The sequence below is a fragment of the Pomacea canaliculata genome, linkage group LG3 (genome assembly GCF_003073045.1).
Source record: "Pomacea canaliculata isolate SZHN2017 linkage group LG3, ASM307304v1, whole genome shotgun sequence".
Classification (NCBI taxonomy): domain Eukaryota; kingdom Metazoa; phylum Mollusca; class Gastropoda; order Architaenioglossa; family Ampullariidae; genus Pomacea; species Pomacea canaliculata.
Window position 1 is genome coordinate 25490454 of NC_037592.1, and position 6000 is coordinate 25496453.

Genomic DNA, 6000 nt, shown 5'->3' on the forward strand with positions numbered 1-6000 from the left:
GGGAGGTAAGGGCAAACCAGTCAGCAGCTAGTAGCTGAATTCAATAGCCACAAGGGGATTGGAGGGCTACTAAGTCTGTTTTAGTAGTTGAACACAATAGCCACACAAGGGAGGGGGTAAGAGAGCGAATAGGAGCAACTGCGTGGTTTCCTTTTTCTTCACCTTCTGACCTTTGCAGAAATAGTGATACATTTTGAAATTAGTGTGACAGTCGTCACTGTAAAGAAAGTCATCGGGCAGAAGAAATTCTGGTAACATGAGAGCCTGACTTGACCTCTTTGTCTCTTCCCCTTCCACTACGAGTTAGACCTGTGGGGCCAGTTGCATAATACATTTGCTAGTTGTAAACACTTTAAGGCTTTAAGTGTCTTAGATACTAAGTTTTATAGAAACGCAATGCACAACACATTTTTAGTTTAAGACATGTGGATGTCTTAAGTCTATTTACATAGCCAGTTGCATTAAAAAAAAAACCACTGTAACAACTCAATTTTAGAACTTCTTAAAAAAATGTCTGAAAATATTTTAAAAGATACAATTTCTTGAACCAGACATTCGTTTCCACCAACTTTAATTCCTATGTGCTAATGCAACATATGTAAAAGGGGAAGGAGCGAATTAAAAAAAAAAGTTTCTATGTTCTTGAGAAATATTTTGTACAACTAGCCCCTGGTCGCAAGAGAACCTACCTGAAGACCACCTACAAGTGGTCATGACCGTGAGAGCCTGACATTGCGCCTGCGTATGTTTGTGCACGTGACTGCGCCTTGGTGCATGTACGCGTGCGTTTGCACCTGTGCGTGGATGGTAGCGAATGTGTGAAGAAGAGTGGGAAAGAGAAAAAGAAAGAACAATTTATAAGCATGCACGCGCATGCAGTTGTCGCAGTGTCTGTCGGGATGTCTTGGCTGCTGGCTTTTCAGATGGACGACTTGCGCACCAGCTTGCACCGTATTTTCTTCTGTGTTGAAACATAAAGACCTATTTTAGTTTAAATGTCGTTTTGGCTTTTTTAAATATATTAACTTGTTTGACATTTGTTGGTCCACATGTCATGTTCCTTTATGTTCTCCTGCAACTTTGCGAAAAGCGAAGTAAAAATGATGTGCTGCCTGTACAAATTGGAATGGCATAAAACAGAAGGGCTTTGTTCGCTGTTTATAAAAGAAGTCATGAAACATTTTGAGTATTAATCTCTTAAAAGGCTGGCTTTTATGTGTCTAGAATTCTAGGTATTGATTCCATTTCATACCCGCTTTCCCAGCGTTTCATCCTTGTCGGTGTGGAATAAGGTTATGGCAAGTTCTTTACAGAAGCATCTGGGACTGACCATATCCGCTTTGCACGAGCATTTGTATCCCCGTAACCACACTGAAACATTTGTATGCCATTGTCCATTAATAACCATAATCCACTTGCCCATACACAGGCTATTTTCTCTCTTGTTGATTCATTTAAAAGCCAGTGGAGCTCAGACGGAATTTATACTCGTGTTTACGTGTGTCACAAAGGTACTGAGCTCATCCAGATTTCACCACAAACCACAGCAGATCGGTTTGCCTCGGTGTCATTAATATCCCGAGAATATTTCTTTATCAGAAAAGTGCAGTCTTTTGGGAGGTGGGGGATAGGAGCAAGTGCATGCTGGGACTGTTGATGAGGAGAGAGCTCGTGACTGTCGTGACTACCAGACAGAATGCAAGGACATTGAAACCTCTCGAGTTCGTCTACCTGTCCGCGCTGACTGTATGCAGTGTACTCTTGGAAACGACAACATTATGGAAGACCGGGAAGGGATTGAGTGTACTTTTGAAAACATCAGGTGTCGAGTTTATTTTAAAAACATCAGCAGTCGAATTTACGACTCATGACCTCAGTGTACACTTGAAGACTGGAGGTAGAAGATGTCAGGAATTAAATCATGGTTTATAGACACGAGGGATCAGTTTACATATGAGGACGTCAGGATTTAAAATAAACGTACAAAGGTTTTCCTTTCCTTTTCTCTTCCTTTCTTCTGGGTCTCGTGTGAGGCCATATCCTGTTGTGTTTTTGCTCCTTTCTGACTGGCTAGTTGTTTGCACACGTCCACGATATGCTCAGCCCTCACCGCCACATCGATTTCATGCGCGCAAATACGGCGAGTCAGTCCACTCCTATTCTTCCTGCACGTCGTCCTGTTGTCTTTTATTTACTTACCTCTTTTTATCAGTGGTGAGGTTCGATAAAGCATCTTTTGAAGTGTCTCATTGTCCACGTTTTAAGAGCCCTGATTTCTATCTGTGGACGCCAGGAGGGGGCCTGTCGCCTGTTCTATCAAGAACTGATCGATCACTGTTTGCTTCAGCGACTACAAAGGAATATTCATTCGTGCGATTAGACATTTTACTTCAGGGACAGCTTCTGTTTGACAAGAACTTGTACACACAACACTACAGTTAGCTGCTCTTTTCCCTCCCTCGCAACCGTTTTTTCCAACATTCTGGTCAGAAATAAATAGGAATCGATGAGATCGGTGTACAATGAGAAAAGAAACTGACAAATAGTCGGGATAGACAAGAAAATTCTAGACAGGACAAGACAAGGCAAACAGTTCATTCAATACAGGACAGACTAGTTCTAGACGGAAGAAAATAAAGCAAACAATTCAAGATAGCAGACATTTCAAGATGAGACAACTCTATTCAAAACGGACGAAGACAGACGACGATTCACTGACTTGTTAAGGACCAGAAAAGAGGGACAGGACAAGTCAGGACAAATAAGACAATTTATGACAGAGAAATACAGCAAGAGACAAACAGGACGAGGCAGGTCATGACAATAATCAGAATATAGTATTGTACTTCAGAAAGTACTTGCTTGATAATATTTGAAACAAGAAAACTACTCTGCCAACCTGCTTGAGTATTAAGACAACATTCTGACATTCAGAAGGTGGATCATCTGATCGTTTTCATCGCATTCATCTATTCACTATTTGCCTGGATGTTGATTTGTTCACCAACAACTGGCAACTCTGGTTTCTCAACCTACCATCACCAGCTAGTACTTTTTTGTCTAACATTTCTAAACTGCAGCTGCCAATTTTGTTGAATAATTAATTAGTGTGTTTCTGCCTTCACGCTGTTTGCCAGTAACATTACTAAATGTCTCAGGGTTGGTTGCGCTGGGGCAGGGCTTTCTGTGATGGTTGCTTCGGAGTTAATGGGAGCAAGAGTTTGTGGATGAGGTAGATCTTTGCTCCTTTCGTGTAGCAATCCATTTACTAATTTTGTTCTCGCTAAAAGAAAAGTATTGATGTTGAGATTACCTGAGATGTTTTAAACACGAAGTCGTCTAAAGTAACAACTTAAACAAGATTTCTTTGTGTCTTGCAGTGCCAGAGTACGTGAACAGCCCACGCAGTTACCATAGCAACCAGAGTCTTTCAACCTTTCGTGGGCCTGGTGGCAGTGACAGCATGTCTACATTGCCTGCTGGCGTTTCCATGAGCAACAGCCCCTGTTCCTCCGGAAACGCCAACTACTGCACCAGCACGAGCAGCGACTACAGCAACTATCCTGTAACAGGGATGAACACCGCCGTCTCTGCTGCCGGCAATCCCCGCTCTTACCTACAGGGTCAGAACAGCAGCAGCTACGGCCGCAACATCAGCTTTAGCGACGACAGCATCACAGCCAACACTACAGTCGACTGCCGCAAGCGGCCGCATCAGGAGTCGCAGTCGCCGCAGCCCCAACACAAATCAAGCTTGCGAACAGTGGGCAAGCAGCAGTCCTCGCCGCGACAAGCTGCAGCAACAGCAGCAGCTTCTGCAGCAGAGAGTCCGGCACCAATCTCCTTCGCCAGGAGGACAGCAGCAGGAGACGACGCCGACAATGAGGGCGCAACAGTCTCCGCCCCTCCGCTTTCCCCCCGACGTCTCGCCGCTGGAGAACCGTACCGGCGACGACATCTACGGGGTGCGCGGGAAGGTCGTCAACTTCTCGGCCGTGGACTCGTACCAGATGACCCCGCGCCGCGCCGGCACTTCCCCATCCAGCCGCTTGCCAGGCTTGTCGTACCGCTACCAGCACCATCATCATCAGCAACAGCAGCAGCCGCATCAGTCCTCCGCCTTGGAGGACCCACGAATGGCCAGTCCTCTCCTCTCGGGGCCAAAGGTCAGGGCAGTGTCAACAGAACTGTCCAGAGCTCGCTGGGAGCCTCCTACTCCCTGGCTGACGTGGACGATGTGCTGGCCGAGACCACGGCGGTCCCCGTCGACGAAGAGGACCGCACCACAACCACTTCTGGAAGCTACACCATCAACGCCGACGACCTGTGTAACGAGATCGAACACCTCTTCTTCAACGACGTTGTCGTGTAGGAGGCACGCCGACGACGTCGTCTTTAACAGACCACACAATTCTGTCTTGTTGACGACTTGTGGAGACATATTGGCCAGCCACGCACTGCAGGCACCGCCTACTCATTCAAAAATAAATATAATAATCTGTTATTTTATGTGTGCCGATCGTAAGCGTGTGTATACAACTTGTACTCTTTTGTGGCTAGACATTTGGGGTTGCCTTTTGGGCCACAAGAATAAGACCAGAATGTGTGGCCTCCTCCACCGTCGTGCTAGGGAATAAAAAAAACATCGTCGTGTGCAAAACGGAATTATGGCTGCTAGCATCTAGAAAATTTGCGCCGACGGGAACAGTCGAACACCGAAATACGATTTGTCGTCCTTTCTGTAGGAGTGTCCAGTGTTTCTGGCCTAGAGAGGACGGGTGAAGGGCCTCGCGCCTACTGCGGAATGTTGTGATTGCATTTACGACAAAGTAGACTTGTTGTCGAGGGAGACGATGGCTGGCCGAGACGAGGGTCACAGAGACTTCTCCAGTCATGTGATTATGTACTTGCTGCTGGACAGCACATGTTCCGACCTTGCCAGAGAAGAGGGTGTTCTTGGTGTGGGCACCACCGCACACATCCCGCTGTGAGAAGAAACCTGGGTGGAAAAGACTGACCGAATCAAAAAGCAAAAATACTATTATTCCGTGGCCGATAACAGCATTCCCACAAAGTTCAGTGCATTGTTTTCTGCATGAACTGCGTCTCGCTGTGCATCAAAACCACTGAAATCAGAGTAGACTGCATGTTGGTGATTCCAAGAAACGGTACATCAAGTGTGTTGGTACAGGCGTATGTGTGTGTGTTCACATCTGTACGCGCGTACGTAGATACAAATAGTTTTTGCACTCAGCGAGAACCCGTCGGCGATGACTTTACACCGGAAGCTTTTTAGTCGTCGGTGCTCTTGAAAGGCTTTGCGTCGACGTCATGTGTCTGTGCCTCCTTCCTTATCGATATGTCGCTTCGGACCCCAGGAAGTCCACGAGGATTGGGTGGGGTGGTGGGTGGTGGTGTGAGGGCGGGGAGGTAGCTGAGGACGAGTGTTGGGGGTCGGGGGAGAACCACGTCGGGCAGCACGCGATTATGACGCTAGCGTCACGTTTCTCGGAAACAGCGCCCCCTAGAGTCACAAAGCGGCCTGAGCCGCTTCTTGCGCATTTGCATAATGACGGCTGTCAGATTGAATCACAAGGTAGATTTATGAGGTTTGCCTCCTCATCCCGACACGTCCTCTGCTCCATCCAGCGCTCGATTCAACATCAAACGGACAGTCAAGCATCTTTCTGTATCGCCAATACGCCTCCTCCCTACCCAACCCACTCCCGCCCACCCACCCCAACAAAATGTGCGCGAGATAATTTCAATTTTAAAACTGCGCGCGAAGAATTTTTTCAAATCGTAAAGCATTATTACGTCATTTCCTGTGTTTGCTGTCGCTTTTATCAGCCGACACGTGCGCGTGCAGGGACATAACTGTTGTGCGTGGATGCGACTAACCGCTGGCGCGAACCATTGACTGCAGCTGGCGAGACTGTCGCCGCTTTTATCCTTAACAAAAGTTTACCTCACCTTTTATTGTTTTTGCGGCAGTCCGCA

At 46.8% G+C, this 6000-nt stretch overlaps 1 protein-coding gene across 6 annotated transcripts in view; it reads left to right on the top strand.

Annotated features, from left to right (window-relative positions):
* LOC112559712 (protocadherin-11 X-linked-like) overlaps positions 1–3513 on the top strand; it is an 87624-nt gene extending 84111 nt beyond the window's left edge. For 5 of the 6 annotated variants that reach the window (XM_025231061.1, XM_025231060.1, XM_025231063.1 and 2 more), the window contains one exon: positions 3381–3513. The gene's annotated coding sequence lies outside the window, so the exon portion shown is untranslated. The remainder of the gene's footprint in view (positions 1–3380) is intronic. The other variant, XM_025231058.1, reaches the window with a different exon arrangement.
* Positions 3514–6000: the final 2487 nt, after the last annotated feature.